The sequence below is a fragment of the Furipterus horrens genome, unplaced genomic scaffold (genome assembly GCF_987537825.1).
Source record: "Furipterus horrens unplaced genomic scaffold, mFurHor1.1.pri manual_scaffold_11, whole genome shotgun sequence".
Classification (NCBI taxonomy): Eukaryota; Metazoa; Chordata; class Mammalia; order Chiroptera; family Furipteridae; genus Furipterus; species Furipterus horrens.
This window is the reverse complement of record NW_028327181.1, coordinates 86,573,727-86,590,422: the sequence shown is the minus strand read 5'-3', so window position 1 is coordinate 86,590,422 and position 16,696 is coordinate 86,573,727. Positions and strand designations below refer to the sequence as shown.

The 16,696-nt window shown below is 41.6% G+C and overlaps 2 pseudogenes; one reads left to right on the top strand and one right to left on the bottom strand.

Annotated features, from left to right (window-relative positions):
• The first annotated feature begins 64 nt into the window (after positions 1-64).
• LOC149998716 (peptidyl-tRNA hydrolase 2, mitochondrial-like) lies at positions 65-6,313 on the top strand (annotated as a pseudogene).
• Positions 6,314-10,462: 4,149 nt separating this feature from the next.
• LOC149998715 (peptidyl-tRNA hydrolase 2, mitochondrial-like) lies at positions 10,463-16,628 on the bottom strand (annotated as a pseudogene).
• Positions 16,629-16,696: the final 68 nt, after the last annotated feature.

Below are 16,696 nucleotides of genomic sequence, written 5' to 3'. Positions count from 1 at the left end.
TTCCCCCGGGAGCCTGTCTCCTAAAGAGAAACGTTCCCGCCTCTTTTCGGCAACCTCTGCTGATGGTCGCCGGATTTCGCCTAGGGACCTGTGGGTGGGGCGAGAGGAAGAATGACTGATCTCTTAGTAAGTCCTTATCCGGAACTTGTCAAGGGACCACGGAAGCGGTAGCCAGCGCGTTGGAAGCGTGGTCGCTCCTCGAAAGTGAAGACCCTAAAGACGCGAGTGCGGTGGGGAGAGGTGCTGTAGGTAAGTAGGCCCAGTGCCCCTCACAGGGCGACGGAGAAGGGTGTCGTTCTCCATTCTCTCTGCACTTGGAATGTTTCTTCCCACCTCTTTCCGAAACCCCCCATTGCCACCCCTTCGTCTTTGTAAATTGCCTTCCGCGCACTGGTCGCTGGGGCCACTGCTTGTTCTGCCAGTCGTCCTTTCGAACAAGGGACCGAGATGCTGGGGAGTGCAAGGACCCAGCGTTTTCAGTCCCCAGACAAAGCCTCCGCTCAGGCAGCATCGATGTGCTTGCCCCGATTGTGAAAAAACACCGAGCAGGCCTCACACTCTGCCGGGTACTGTGAATACCCGCAGCGTGTCAAGTTGTTGCCCGAGGTCATGCCTAGAGAAGTAGTAAATTCTTCACTACCGCACGCCAGGCACTGTACTAAACCCTGAGACTCTGACCCAGAGTGATTATGTGTAAGTGCCACGGCAGCTCTGAAGAATAAGTAATTAAGGCCAGGGATGGTCAAGATTTCAGAATCAGCCATTTGAACTATGCCTGAGCCGGCGAAGAGGATGTTCTTGTTTGTGGTTGTGTGTTTAAATGGAGGAAAATAAAAATAATAATTGCGGGGAAGGATGGCTGCTTGAAAGGACCTACTAATTTGTTGTGGCTGGACGGCACAGTATGTAGCAGGAGAGTAGACTAGGATGAAGTAGATTGTAACCAGATTGTGTAAATTCGTGCAAAGGGATTTATGTTTTATTCTTTAGGCATTTATCCAGTGATTTCTGAGCAGGGAAATGAGAGAATCAGATTTGTGTTATAGAAGTATAATGATAATGGCAGATGGACTGGAATGAGTAGAGTGCCTTAGCGAAGCAAATGTGGAAAGATTAGAGGCAGTGAAGTTAATTAGGGCACTGCTAGCAGAGATAAGGAGATGGTTTAAGACAGATAAATTCAACAAGTTTGGTGACAAAAACAGGAAAAGTGTAAGGTTACTCAGGAATCAATGATACATAAAAAGGAAGTCTGAGAGGAAAGGGACAAAACTGAGTTCCATTTAGGACCCGGTTTAGAGTACTTCATAGACATCTCTCTAAGTGATGAAATCTAGCAGAAGCTGGTTTGAAGTCTGGAGCCCCAGAGAGGCATTAGGAATCCTCAGATGTGATGATTTGGGAAGAAGTGAGACTGTTCATCTGACAAACTCTTTATTGTCCGCCTCCTTGTACTAGGATGTCAGTTCCATGAAGAGTGGGATTTGTTTTGTTCAGTGCTCCAGCTCCAGAGTCCAGAACAGGGCCTGGTGCACAAGAGGCCCTCAGGAACCATTGATTGAATGGGAAGAGAGTATTTAAGCCAGCACTGTCCAATAGAACTTTCTGTGGTCATGGAAATGTTCTATATTTTTGTCTGATAGAGCGACCATTAGCCACTTTTAAGTCGTTGAGCTATTGAGCACTTGAAATGGGACTAAGTGCAACTGAAGAACTGAATTTTTATTTCATTTTAATTAAATTTAAATAACTACATTTGGCTAATGGCCACTATATTGGACAATGTAGGTAGAGACTGAAAAGAGAGCCAGATGTGTAACCTTAGATAATGCAATACATACAGCAGGGGAAGACAGAGGCAGAGGAGGAAACTGGAGAAAAGCGCTCAGAAAGGTAGGATAATGGGGTGGGTGATAATGGGGTTAAAGCATTCAGGGGACGAAAGTTGAAAGAAATAGTTATCAGTGAGCAGTGCAGAAAACTCAGGATGAGGCTTGAAAGGAGGCGACTGCCTTTGGCTGTTTGCAAGTATCTGATTCCTTAGCAATTTCAGTTGAGTGGAGAAGGGAGGCAAGTAATTGAAGAAGTTAGAGGTCAGTGGAAGAGGAAAAGTGAGGCATGGGTTTCAGGTCCAAGAGGAAAGAAAGATTTTCTTTTTAGGTTGGAAAATGCCAAGGGGCAGTAGCCAGTGCGGTGGGGTTAACGGGTGGAGCATGTTCAGGAGGTAATTGGGTCAAGAGTATTGGTGAAAGGGGTCAAGTGTGGCAGAGGAACTAGAAGGCACCAGGAGGAGGGTTTTCTGGGACAGGATTTGCCGTGAAGCCGTCATTGTCCAAGATTAACTGAGACTACGAGTAGTTCTTTTTACCTTAGTTTCAAGCACTGGGTTTCTCGGTATGTTTATAGTAGATATACAGGAAAGGAGACATGCTGAAACACCTTTTAGTGCAGAGTATTAATTTTAACACAACTGGTCAGTGTGATACCATTATAAAACAATATTATTAATCTTAACCTTGCTTTTACATTTCTTTGCAATCCTGTTGGGGTTTGGTGCAACTTTTATTTCAATCTTCCTCTTCTCAGCTCCAGCTTGACTTCTGTTTGTACACCTCCCTCCTTCCTGGGAACAACTTTCTGCCTCCAAATCCAGACCTACTTGCATCTGGAACTGTCACATTGACCCCTGACTGGGTAGTATCTTGGTCAGGGCGCATACAAAGAGTCAACCCATGAATGCATAAATAAGGGAATAATAAATCATGTTTCTCTTTCTCTCCCTTCCCCCCCCTCTCAAAAATCAATAAAGTTAGGTCCTCTCTCTTCTGCTACTTTGTATTAATTTCTCTATCCTGAGCATCTACTTACTTACCTTTCCTCTGGCTCTATTCATTGACATTTAAATATGCTTAACCTTTAAATATATGCATCTTTCCTTTTCTCCATGCGCCCTTCTATCTGTTGCTCCCCCACCCACCCGCTTTTTCACTTTTTTTCTATTTCTCGATCCCACCCCAAACTAGCTTCGGCCCCCGCAACTACCCCACATTAGTTCCTGACCACATTGTCCTGGTCTTCCTGCTTCTGTATCTGTAAAAGCTGGGCATTTAAAAAGGTAGCTCCAGAAAGGATTACAACTAGAGAAAGGAATGAGTGAACTACTATAAAATGCACAGGTACTTCAAAAAGTGTCCAAATATTAAAGGACACTTTAATCCCAGGAAGTGAAAATAGTTACAGGTTTTATAATGTTAAATAGCAATTTCAGGAAAATTAGCATTTTCTGGGAAGGGCAAGGTTTGCATTTGGGATCACTTTTAAATTGACTAGCTGCACCTTTGATTTAGATGCAGCCTTTAAAAATCAGGATATAACTCAGCAATATGTGTTAAATTATACTTTTATAATTTGGATATGAGTTTATAGACATCTTTCTTTTCCTTCAGATAGAGTGTAATCTATTGTTTTCTAACAAATATTAAGGTTTATAGGCCTGGCTTACCTCATTTTTAACTCTCCCAATCCTTTGAGATCTGGAGATAAGGCTTTGAAGATCTGTTTGCAAAGGCATTGTTTTGTTTCTAAACTAGAGATGAGTCATAGGGCACCAGAGCAGTGGTTCTCAACATTATCAAACCCAACATATACTTTTTTATAATGAATCATCTGTAATGAGTGAAAAATGGTTCAGATACTTTAGAATAGTTTGGCAGTTCCTCAAAGTCAGAGTTGTCACGTGACCCAGCAATTCAACGCCTAGATATGTAACCAAGAGAAATGAGAATATATATCCACAGAAAACTTGTACTCATAGCCAAAAGGTGGGAAAATCCCAAATGTCCATTAACTAATGGATAAATAAATTGTGTATATTCATACCACAGAGTATTATTCATCAATAAAAAGGAATGAACAGTGATACATGCTTCAAAATGAATGAACCTTGAAAACGTACTAAATGACAGAAGCCTGAAACAAAAGGCCACATATTGTATGGTTTAACTTACATGAATGTCCAGAATAGGCAAATTAATAAAGATAAAGCAGATTACTGGTTGCCAGAGGCTGGGGGCGGGGGACGTGGGAAGCAACTGCTAATGAGTACAGAGGTTTCTTTGGGGGGCGAGGATAACGTTCTAGAATTAGATAGTGGTGGTGGTTGTTGCACAACCTTGTGGACGTATTAAAAACCTCTGAACTGTACACATTAGAAGTGTCAATTTTATAATATGTGAATTATATCTCATAAAGTTTAACATCCCTTCCCCTATACTGTCTTCATATTAAAATAGTTGATATTACTGTGTAATCTAACATGATTTTTTAAAACATTAATGTCCTAATTTTAACATGAGAATAAAAACTTTATAATAATATACAGCATGTTATTTCCAGGACTTGTATCACAGAATCATGAATCCAACAGACTTAAATGTAGAGTACATTTTATTGGTGACTCAAATACCATGAACAGCTTTGCTGGGGTAACAAGAATTTCTAAAGGATGATCTTCCTTTATTTTATATTATACACTTATGGTAAATTCAGTGTATATTAAAACTATCCAAAAAATACTTTGTGTTTGTATGTAAAATGAAATTGGGCTCTAGTCTCACATATTAAGTTGCACCACCCTGGCTGGTGTGGCTCAGTGGATTGAGTGCTGGCCTGCGAGCTGAAAGGTCACTGGTTCCATTCCCGGTCAGGGCACATGCCTGGGTTTGCGGGTCAGGTCCCATTGGGTACATGTGAGAGGCAACTGATTGTTTCTCACACATCTATGTTTCTCTCCCTCCCCCCCCTTTCTAAAAATAAATAAAATCTCAATAAATTTTTTAAAAGTTTTGCACCTACAGTAATGCCCAATGGGACAAATTTTCACTTGTAAGGCTTATATCATTCCATGCTCAGGTCTAATGTCAGCAAGGCATCTCACTCCAGGTCCATTATGTAGACAACCAGGGACTTCTCTACAAAGCCGGCACCATCCCCAAGAGAACCACTCATTATAAAGACACAATTAAATAAGCACTGCATTCCAGAAGAAGGGTGGAGTTCTTGGTCTCTTTAGATCCTTTGCCCATCTTGGTGAAACAGCATTTCCTTGCTCCACAAGTTAGAGAAGACTGAGGAACAGAGCTGTGTTGTATCCAAGAACAGAGAAATAGTCCTCACATTGAGATTCAAAATGACTAAACTGTTTCTTCTGTGCTCTTGAATTTTTTCTAGAGAAAAAGTGGTACACTCGTAAGATCCAAAATATATTGCCTTTTTTCTAGATGACCTCATATAGTTTTTTCTTTTATTGATTCTAGAGAGAGGGGAAGGGAGAAAGAGAGAAACATCAATGCTAGAGAGAAACACGGATCGGTTGCCTCTTGCCTATGTCCCAACTGAGGACCAAACCCTGCAACCCAGGCATGTTCCCTGACTGGGAATCAAACTGGCCACCTTTTGCTTTGCGGACAACGCCCAACCAACTGAGCCACACTGGCCAGGGCCTCAGTGTTAACTATTGTTGCTTATATACTATCAAGGTGTTTCATCTGATAAGCCTCTAACTTTCCACAGCTACATGATGATAACAGTTTTCCTTTTCTTTAAGATGCTCTCCAAATCCTTGGTTATGGAATATTTGGCTCATCCTGGTGCACTCAGCTTGGCTGCCGGAGTAGCATGTGGCATGTGCCTGGGCTGGGGCCTCCGAGTGCGCTTTGGGACAGTCCCCAAAAGCTCAGTGAATGAGACGCACACAGAGACTGAAGCTGAAGCAAGCGTCTTAGGAGACAGTGGGGAGTACAAAATGATTCTTGTGGTTCGAAATGACTTAAAGATGGGAAAAGGGAAAGTGGCTGCCCAGTGTTCTCATGCTGCCGTTTCTGCCTACAAGCAAATTCAAAGAAGAAACCCCGAATTGCTCAAACAGTGGGAGTACTGTGGCCAGCCCAAAGTGGTGGTCAAAGCCCCGGATGAAGAAACTCTGATTGCCTTGTTGACCCACGCGAAGATGCTGTGACTGACTGTAAGTCTAATCCAAGATGCGGGACGTACTCAGATTGCACCGGGCTCTCAAACTGTCCTCGGAATTGGCCCAGGACCAGCAGACCTAATTAGTCCGCATATAGAAAACGCTAGTGTGTTGTTGCTCACCTCATATGTAACAGGTGCCCTTATGTTGTGCTGTGTACTGTGCTTTTTCCGTGGGACCATTCCATTCGGGAACAAAGAGCACCATGATTCCAACCTGTGTGTATTTACTAACCCTGCCCTGAGGTTTGTGTATGTGGGATATTGTGGTGTTTTAGATCACTGAGTGTACAGAAGAGGGAATTCAAACAAAATATTGCTGTTCTTCAGTTTTGTTTGTGGAATTTAAAATTACTCAAATTTAAAATAAATTACTGGACTGTGGAAATAACATGTGGAATGGCAGTTTTAATTAAATACCTCTCAAACATAAACCAAAAGAACCATGGTTTTGGTAGTTTTATATTGGATCCCAAGGGTGCAGGGAGGTCTGAGAGCAGAAGCGGAATCAGGATGGGGACGTGTGAGCCACTGTTTCACATCATGTGCAGAACTGCTGTAGTGAATAAGGGACATGCAGGAGTGTGAAGGACCAGTCATTGCTGTCGTGGGCTACACGCCACCTGTCGCCATCATGTTAACCAAGTGGCACGTCTAAGTTTTATCTGAGCATTTCACTTAAGTAACAGGTGAGGAATGTTAAATTATATTAACTTGAAAGTATAGAAACATGAAGTTAATGTGCTGTCCTCGCCATGAAATTGTAAGGGTCCCCAGATTATGGGTCGTTTAAGGTGATTGAAACAGTGTTTGAATCCAACTCTTTGCAAATGGCTAAGAATGTTACATGAAAATTCATTTCAGTATTAATCACAGTAGTATTAGAGGGTCCCCTACCTAGACTTGTATTGCCCCAATAAGGTTTTTTTTGTTGTTGTTTTTAATTTAAACTTAAGAACCTCTTTTCTTACCCCATCTTTATTCCCCTCCACACCCATTTTCCTATAGGAAATTAGAGTATTAGCTAGAAAATCCTTTTTTTTGGTTTGTCATACTGACGACATCTTGCTGTTCAGGCCCTGGCTATATTTTTGTTTCTGATGGGTCTGTGCTCTCTTTCTTCATCATTATCGAAATCAAGAGGGAGAATAATAATGGTCCCAGTGAAAAACGCCTTTTCAGAGGCAACATTTCTTCTAGACCTTTCCCGTAGTTTTGAGTAAACCAGTTTTTATCACTGGAGTTATTCTTTTCCTTCCCTTCCCTAATAGAAACAAGTTAAAACACTTCGGTAAAGGTTTCCTTACAGCATACTTAAAAAAAAAAAAAATGTTTGTAAGAACAAACAAAAGAAAAGCCTTGTGTTAATCTGGGCCTATGATAATGAGTTGCCACTTAAGCCATCTATATAATGGGCCATAGTAGAAGGAGAAACTGCTGTTGAACTGCTTTGACTTAGGTTCAGATCCTGAGCAAGATGAACTTCTGAGATTGTTCTCTTGTGTGGATAACAGTGTAAGTAGTTTTCAGAATTATTTGCAGGAGTATGTTTAAATCACAAAATGCCTAGATCATGACTGGATAATAGTAAGTGTTGTACAGTAAACAGTAGAATGAATTTGTAATAAACTGTATTTTAAGGGATCTTTCCTAACATTATTCTGAATAAGACAGTCTAGAAGGAATTAAAAGTAGTAAACAAGGGTCCTAAGAGTCCTTGGCACTGTAGATGTAACTGAAACAGGAGAGAGGAAGAGGAGACGTTACTGGGACACTTTTCAGAAGGTAAACATTCTTTCAATGATCTTTCCTAATATCCAAATACAGCCTTTGTAGGTAAAAACCTGTGGTGATTGTTGACAGTTATTTCAACATAGACATTCGTGTAATAGCAAGAGACTACCTGGTGATTTCCAAGTAGGGCTGCTTAGCTTTCCTGTAATTAAGTCGTGTGCAGACATTCCCAGTGTAGTGGTTCTATCTATTGATACTTACTGTATTGGTAGCTAAAACTTAAAAAAAAATTATTAACCCATTTAAATGTAACAGTAGTAGACTCATTCTGTGTTAACAAAGAATTATGAATTAATCATACGTCTCTTCAAAGTTTGTCTTTAACAGAAGACTGTTGGATTCTCATCTCTTTTTATTTTCAGTCTGTTGCCTGTTTTTGTTGAAGGATATGAAAAATATGGCCTCATATAGACCTGTCATTAGGAAGGAATTTTAATAGCCTTTTCAGATAATTGGGGTTAGTTGAAATGTGGAATCTGAAGCCATAAAAGTGAACTTTTTATACTGTTACATTAAAATCCATTGGTCTGTCTTTACTTTGAATGGGTCTTTCACCCATGCGTGACTTGTACCCTCATGCATTGGTTATGTGGAAAATACTGATTTACTGCATTACATAGTTCATCTAGATGTTGACATGTTATATATTTTAAAGTCATTTTTGAGAAACACTGATCTTATCAGAAGAGTCTTAAGTTTGGGGAACCTTTACAGAGGCAGATACAAGTTTTCCTAAATACTTGTCAATTATTATCTATGAGGCAGTTACAGCCAAACACTCAGATCTGGATAACTCCTTTGTGGGTTGTCCTTGCCAGTAAAAGTTGCCATGACAACAGCAGCTAGTTCATCTCGCCACTCAGTCTCACAGGTCCTTTTCTTATACTTTGTTGTGCACCAGAAGTGTTTAATGCTATAGTCAAGGGTCAGATTTAACAATATTGTTATTGCTTCCTCAAGGACATTAAATGAAACGTTTTCTCTTACTGTGGGCGGAGGGCAGTGAAACCACTTTGTACAGGTAGGTGCCCTGCCTTCATCTGTGAAGCACACCGGCAGTTTTACCCATCGTTTGTTCTGTGTCAGCGTGATGAAAAAGAAAAACAATGTCTTAATGTTACAAGAATAGTTTTGACCTCCTGAGTCTTAGAGAACTCAAGATTATGAATCCTATAAAGTAATTCTAAGTGCAGGTGAACTGGAAACAAGATGTACTGCCAGAATCACGAGAATCTGTGGACTGTTCATCCTAGTGGATATGCCACAACTCATTACAGTTATTTGAATCAGCCACAGCAGGCCGTTCTATGGGGAATGCACTGTCCTTTGAACATGGAACCATCAGTCTCTGAGGCAGGCCTCAGAAATTACCTGAGCCAGAACCCTGCATTTAGCATTGAGTTCTCATCAATTCCGTTGCAGGCTGTTGCATCACTTTTGAATCTAGTAGCATAAACACTCTTTAGAAACAGTTGCTACTATGGCATCATTCACAGTTACAATTTCTCCTGTGCTCTCATGTACCAGTGTGAATGGTATAAAACTGAGCAAACATTAGAACCTTTAAGACTGGCTGCAGTAGTCTTTAGAGTTCTGCTTGCAGACTCCACTGACCTCAGACCTTAGGTGTGCTGTCATGCTGCTTATGGTGAAGTTAACCGCTAACCAAGGCTAACCATGGAGAGCTGGAGCCATTCAACATGTGCCTGTTACCAAATACTCCCCGGCATCATCATAGTTTTTAGGGATATACTGTGAGGATCCCCCTAAAAGGCTTTCAGGAGTGGTTCTCTGCAAGGATGGGAGCTATATAGCTTTGGGAGCTGGGAACCTTCTTTATATTCTGGGCAGCTGGTAACACAGTAATTATTGGAATTATGTCATGCTAAGTGTAGAAAGATCAAAAGGGAAACAAAGTGGCCCATAAGTAATTGAATTATCTAAGTTCCTGAAGTTCTAGGTAAAGAGTGGGATGTTGAGATGACACTACTTCCACTTTACAATGACCATAAATTCTTACATGTGCCTATTACCACCTTCCAGGTCCATACAAGTCACTTCACAAGTTTCAAGGCCTTCCCTGTGAGGAAAGAGGGAAAGCAAAGCAAATTTTTAGACTGATGTAGAACCACTGCTGAGAACCTTTGGCCACTATGAGTCAGGGAAATGAACATGAAACACTGCGCAAGTGGGTTATGTCAATGCTGTTAAACCTCAACTTATAAGACAAATTAAAAACCCAGTGGGTTAGATTCTAAACCCTTTGCGGGTGGCTATACCATCTATTTATAAAGTAGCCTCTGAGTCGCCCAAAATGTTACGGTAGTAAAAACAAACTGCAGTTGCACCCAGTGGGACTACCCTTGCACCACAGGTCTTCTCCAAGGGTGACAGCAGCACAGTCTCAGGGAAGAAGAGCTATTAACACGCAGAGGGACCTAACAATTCATAGGAAATGCTGTCCCTCCCTTGTAACCCTTTTTTGTCGTGACCTGTTTCTCTCTCATTCTTTTGTTTCAGGAGTTAAACCACCAGGACAATTTAACCCAATGTTTTGTTTTTTAGCCCAAGATAACTGTGTAACTGTGCCGAGTACATGACAGAAGAACATGAACAGATTTTCACCTCAAGAATACTTAAATTGGGGGAAGAAGTTCAGCTTTTATTGTTAGAATTTGAGTTTCAAACACTTGTGGTAGGGGGACAGTCATCATACAAAATTCTACCTAGTAAAGTTTTAGGTGACCAGTGACTTTGTCAATTAGGTCTGCTGGTCCTGGGCCAATTCCGAGGACAGTTTGAGAGCCCGGTGCAATCTGAGTACGTCCCGCATCTTGGATTAGACTTACAGTCAGTCACAGCATCTTCGCGTGGGTCAACAAGGCAATCAGAGTTTCTTCATCCGGGGCTTTGACCACCACTTTGGGCTGGCCACAGTACTCCCACTGTTTGAGCAATTCGGGGTTTCTTCTTTGAATTTGCTTGTAGGCAGAAACGGCAGCATGAGAACACTGGGCAGCCACTTTCCCTTTTCCCATCTTTAAGTCATTTCGAACCACAAGAATCATTTTGTACTCCCCACTGTCTCCTAAGACGCTTGCTTCAGCTTCAGTCTCTGTGTGCGTCTCATTCACTGAGCTTTTGGGGACTGTCCCAAAGCGCACTCGGAGGCCCCAGCCCAGGCACATGCCACATGCTACTCCGGCAGCCAAGCTGAGTGCACCAGGATGAGCCAAATATTCCATAACCAAGGATTTGGAGAGCATCTTAAAGAAAAGGAAAACTGTTATCATCATGTAGCTGTGGAAAGTTAGAGGCTTATCAGATGAAACACCTTGATAGTATATAAGCAACAATAGTTAACACTGAGGCCCTGGCCAGTGTGGCTCAGTTGGTTGGGCGTTGTCCGCAAAGCAAAAGGTGGCCAGTTTGATTCCCAGTCAGGGAACATGCCTGGGTTGCAGGGTTTGGTCCTCAGTTGGGACATAGGCAAGAGGCAACCGATCCGTGTTTCTCTCTAGCATTGATGTTTCTCTCTTTCTCCCTTCCCCTCTCTCTAGAATCAATAAAAGAAAAAACTATATGAGGTCATCTAGAAAAAAGGCAATATATTTTGGATCTTACGAGTGTACCACTTTTTCTCTAGAAAAAATTCAAGAGCACAGAAGAAACAGTTTAGTCATTTTGAATCTCAATGTGAGGACTATTTCTCTGTTCTTGGATACAACACAGCTCTGTTCCTCAGTCTTCTCTAACTTGTGGAGCAAGGAAATGCTGTTTCACCAAGATGGGCAAAGGATCTAAAGAGACCAAGAACTCCACCCTTCTTCTGGAATGCAGTGCTTATTTAATTGTGTCTTTATAATGAGTGGTTCTCTTGGGGATGGTGCCGGCTTTGTAGAGAAGTCCCTGGTTGTCTACATAATGGACCTGGAGTGAGATGCCTTGCTGACATTAGACCTGAGCATGGAATGATATAAGCCTTACAAGTGAAAATTTGTCCCATTGGGCATTACTGTAGGTGCAAAACTTTTAAAAAATTTATTGAGATTTTATTTATTTTTAGAAAGGGGGGGGAGGGAGAGAAACATAGATGTGTGAGAAACAATCAGTTGCCTCTCACATGTACCCAATGGGACCTGACCCGCAAACCCAGGCATGTGCCCTGACCGGGAATGGAACCAGTGACCTTTCAGCTCGCAGGCCAGCACTCAATCCACTGAGCCACACCAGCCAGGGTGGTGCAACTTAATATGTGAGACTAGAGCCCAATTTCATTTTACATACAAACACAAAGTATTTTTTGGATAGTTTTAATATACACTGAATTTACCATAAGTGTATAATATAAAATAAAGGAAGATCATCCTTTAGAAATTCTTGTTACCCCAGCAAAGCTGTTCATGGTATTTGAGTCACCAATAAAATGTACTCTACATTTAAGTCTGTTGGATTCATGATTCTGTGATACAAGTCCTGGAAATAACATGCTGTATATTATTATAAAGTTTTTATTCTCATGTTAAAATTAGGACATTAATGTTTTAAAAAATCATGTTAGATTACACAGTAATATCAACTATTTTAATATGAAGACAGTATAGGGGAAGGGATGTTAAACTTTATGAGATATAATTCACATATTATAAAATTGACACTTCTAATGTGTACAGTTCAGAGGTTTTTAATACGTCCACAAGGTTGTGCAACAACCACCACCACTATCTAATTCTAGAACGTTATCCTCGCCCCCCAAAGAAACCTCTGTACTCATTAGCAGTTGCTTCCCACGTCCCCCGCCCCCAGCCTCTGGCAACCAGTAATCTGCTTTATCTTTATTAATTTGCCTATTCTGGACATTCATGTAAGTTAAACCATACAATATGTGGCCTTTTGTTTCAGGCTTCTGTCATTTAGTACGTTTTCAAGGTTCATTCATTTTGAAGCATGTATCACTGTTCATTCCTTTTTATTGATGAATAATACTCTGTGGTATGAATATACACAATTTATTTATCCATTAGTTAATGGACATTTGGGATTTTCCCACCTTTTGGCTATGAGTACAAGTTTTCTGTGGATATATATTCTCATTTCTCTTGGTTACATATCTAGGCGTTGAATTGCTGGGTCACGTGACAACTCTGACTTTGAGGAACTGCCAAACTATTCTAAAGTATCTGAACCATTTTTCACTCATTACAGATGATTCATTATAAAAAAGTATATGTTGGGTTTGATAATGTTGAGAACCACTGCTCTGGTGCCCTATGACTCATCTCTAGTTTAGAAACAAAACAATGCCTTTGCAAACAGATCTTCAAAGCCTTATCTCCAGATCTCAAAGGATTGGGAGAGTTAAAAATGAGGTAAGCCAGGCCTATAAACCTTAATATTTGTTAGAAAACAATAGATTACACTCTATCTGAAGGAAAAGAAAGATGTCTATAAACTCATATCCAAATTATAAAAGTATAATTTAACACATATTGCTGAGTTATATCCTGATTTTTAAAGGCTGCATCTAAATCAAAGGTGCAGCTAGTCAATTTAAAAGTGATCCCAAATGCAAACCTTGCCCTTCCCAGAAAATGCTAATTTTCCTGAAATTGCTATTTAACATTATAAAACCTGTAACTATTTTCACTTCCTGGGATTAAAGTGTCCTTTAATATTTGGACACTTTTTGAAGTACCTGTGCATTTTATAGTAGTTCACTCATTCCTTTCTCTAGTTGTAATCCTTTCTGGAGCTACCTTTTTAAATGCCCAGCTTTTACAGATACAGAAGCAGGAAGACCAGGACAATGTGGTCAGGAACTAATGTGGGGTAGTTGCGGGGGCCGAAGCTAGTTTGGGGTGGGATCGAGAAATAGAAAAAAAGTGAAAAAGCGGGTGGGTGGGGGAGCAACAGATAGAAGGGCGCATGGAGAAAAGGAAAGATGCATATATTTAAAGGTTAAGCATATTTAAATGTCAATGAATAGAGCCAGAGGAAAGGTAAGTAAGTAGATGCTCAGGATAGAGAAATTAATACAAAGTAGCAGAAGAGAGAGGACCTAACTTTATTGATTTTTGAGAGGGGGGGGAAGGGAGAGAAAGAGAAACATGATTTATTATTCCCTTATTTATGCATTCATGGGTTGACTCTTTGTATGCGCCCTGACCAAGATACTACCCAGTCAGGGGTCAATGTGACAGTTCCAGATGCAAGTAGGTCTGGATTTGGAGGCAGAAAGTTGTTCCCAGGAAGGAGGGAGGTGTACAAACAGAAGTCAAGCTGGAGCTGAGAAGAGGAAGATTGAAATAAAAGTTGCACCAAACCCCAACAGGATTGCAAAGAAATGTAAAAGCAAGGTTAAGATTAATAATATTGTTTTATAATGGTATCACACTGACCAGTTGTGTTAAAATTAATACTCTGCACTAAAAGGTGTTTCAGCATGTCTCCTTTCCTGTATATCTACTATAAACATACCGAGAAACCCAGTGCTTGAAACTAAGGTAAAAAGAACTACTCGTAGTCTCAGTTAATCTTGGACAATGACGGCTTCACGGCAAATCCTGTCCCAGAAAACCCTCCTCCTGGTGCCTTCTAGTTCCTCTGCCACACTTGACCCCTTTCACCAATACTCTTGACCCAATTACCTCCTGAACATGCTCCACCCGTTAACCCCACCGCACTGGCTACTGCCCCTTGGCATTTTCCAACCTAAAAAGAAAATCTTTCTTTCCTCTTGGACCTGAAACCCATGCCTCACTTTTCCTCTTCCACTGACCTCTAACTTCTTCAATTACTTGCCTCCCTTCTCCACTCAACTGAAATTGCTAAGGAATCAGATACTTGCAAACAGCCAAAGGCAGTCGCCTCCTTTCAAGCCTCATCCTGAGTTTTCTGCACTGCTCACTGATAACTATTTCTTTCAACTTTCGTCCCCTGAATGCTTTAACCCCATTATCACCCACCCCATTATCCTACCTTTCTGAGCGCTTTTCTCCAGTTTCCTCCTCTGCCTCTGTCTTCCCCTGCTGTATGTATTGCATTATCTAAGGTTACACATCTGGCTCTCTTTTCAGTCTCTACCTACATTGTCCAATATAGTGGCCATTAGCCAAATGTAGTTATTTAAATTTAATTAAAATGAAATAAAAATTCAGTTCTTCAGTTGCACTTAGTCCCATTTCAAGTGCTCAATAGCTCAACGACTTAAAAGTGGCTAATGGTCGCTCTATCAGACAAAAATATAGAACATTTCCATGACCACAGAAAGTTCTATTGGACAGTGCTGGCTTAAATACTCTCTTCCCATTCGATCAATGGTTCCTGAGGGCCTCTTGTGCACCAGGCCCTGTTCTGGACTCTGGAGCTGGAGCACTGAACAAAACAAATCCCACTCTTCATGGAACTGACATCCTAGTACAAGGAGGCGGACAATAAAGAGTTTGTCAGATGAACAGTCTCACTTCTTCCCAAATCATCACATCTGAGGATTCCTAATGCCTCTCTGGGGCTCCAGACTTCAAACCAGCTTCTGCTAGATTTCATCACTTAGAGAGATGTCTATGAAGTACTCTAAACCGGGTCCTAAATGGAACTCAGTTTTGTCCCTTTCCTCTCAGACTTCCTTTTTATGTATCATTGATTCCTGAGTAACCTTACACTTTTCCTGTTTTTGTCACCAAACTTGTTGAATTTATCTGTCTTAAACCATCTCCTTATCTCTGCTAGCAGTGCCCTAATTAACTTCACTGCCTCTAATCTTTCCACATTTGCTTCGCTAAGGCACTCTACTCATTCCAGTCCATCTGCCATTATCATTATACTTCTATAACACAAATCTGATTCTCTCATTTCCCTGCTCAGAAATCACTGGATAAATGCCTAAAGAATAAAACATAAATCCCTTTGCACGAATTTACACAATCTGGTTACAATCTACTTCATCCTAGTCTACTCTCCTGCTACATACTGTGCCGTCCAGCCACAACAAATTAGTAGGTCCTTTCAAGCAGCCATCCTTCCCCGCAATTATTATTTTTATTTTCCTCCATTTAAACACACAACCACAAACAAGAACATCCTCTTCGCCGGCTCAGGCATAGTTCAAATGGCTGATTCTGAAATCTTGACCATCCCTGGCCTTAATTACTTATTCTTCAGAGCTGCCGTGGCACTTACACATAATCACTCTGGGTCAGAGTCTCAGGGTTTAGTACAGTGCCTGGCGTGCGGTAGTGAAGAATTTACTACTTCTCTAGGCATGACCTCGGGCAACAACTTGACACGCTGCGGGTATTCACAGTACCCGGCAGAGTGTGAGGCCTGCTCGGTGTTTTTTCACAATCGGGGCAAGCACATCGATGCTGCCTGAGCGGAGGCTTTGTCTGGGGACTGAAAACGCTGGGTCCTTGCACTCCCCAGCATCTCGGTCCCTTGTTCGAAAGGACGACTGGCAGAACAAGCAGTGGCCCCAGCGACCAGTGCGCGGAAGGCAATTTACAAAGACGAAGGGGTGGCAATGGGGGGTTTCGGAAAGAGGTGGGAAGAAACATTCCAAGTGCAGAGAGAATGGAGAACGACACCCTTCTCCGTCGCCCTGTGAGGGGCACTGGGCCTACTTACCTACAGCACCTCTCCCCACCGCACTCGCGTCTTTAGGGTCTTCACTTTCGAGGAGCGACCACGCTTCCAACGCGCTGGCTACCGCTTCCGTGGTCCCTTGACAAGTTCCGGATAAGGACTTACTAAGAGATCAGTCATTCTTCCTCTCGCCCCACCCACAGGTCCCTAGGCGAAATCCGGCGACCATCAGCAGAGGTTGCCGAAAAGAGGCGGGAACGTTTCTCTTTAGGAGACAGGCTCCCGGGGGAACGAG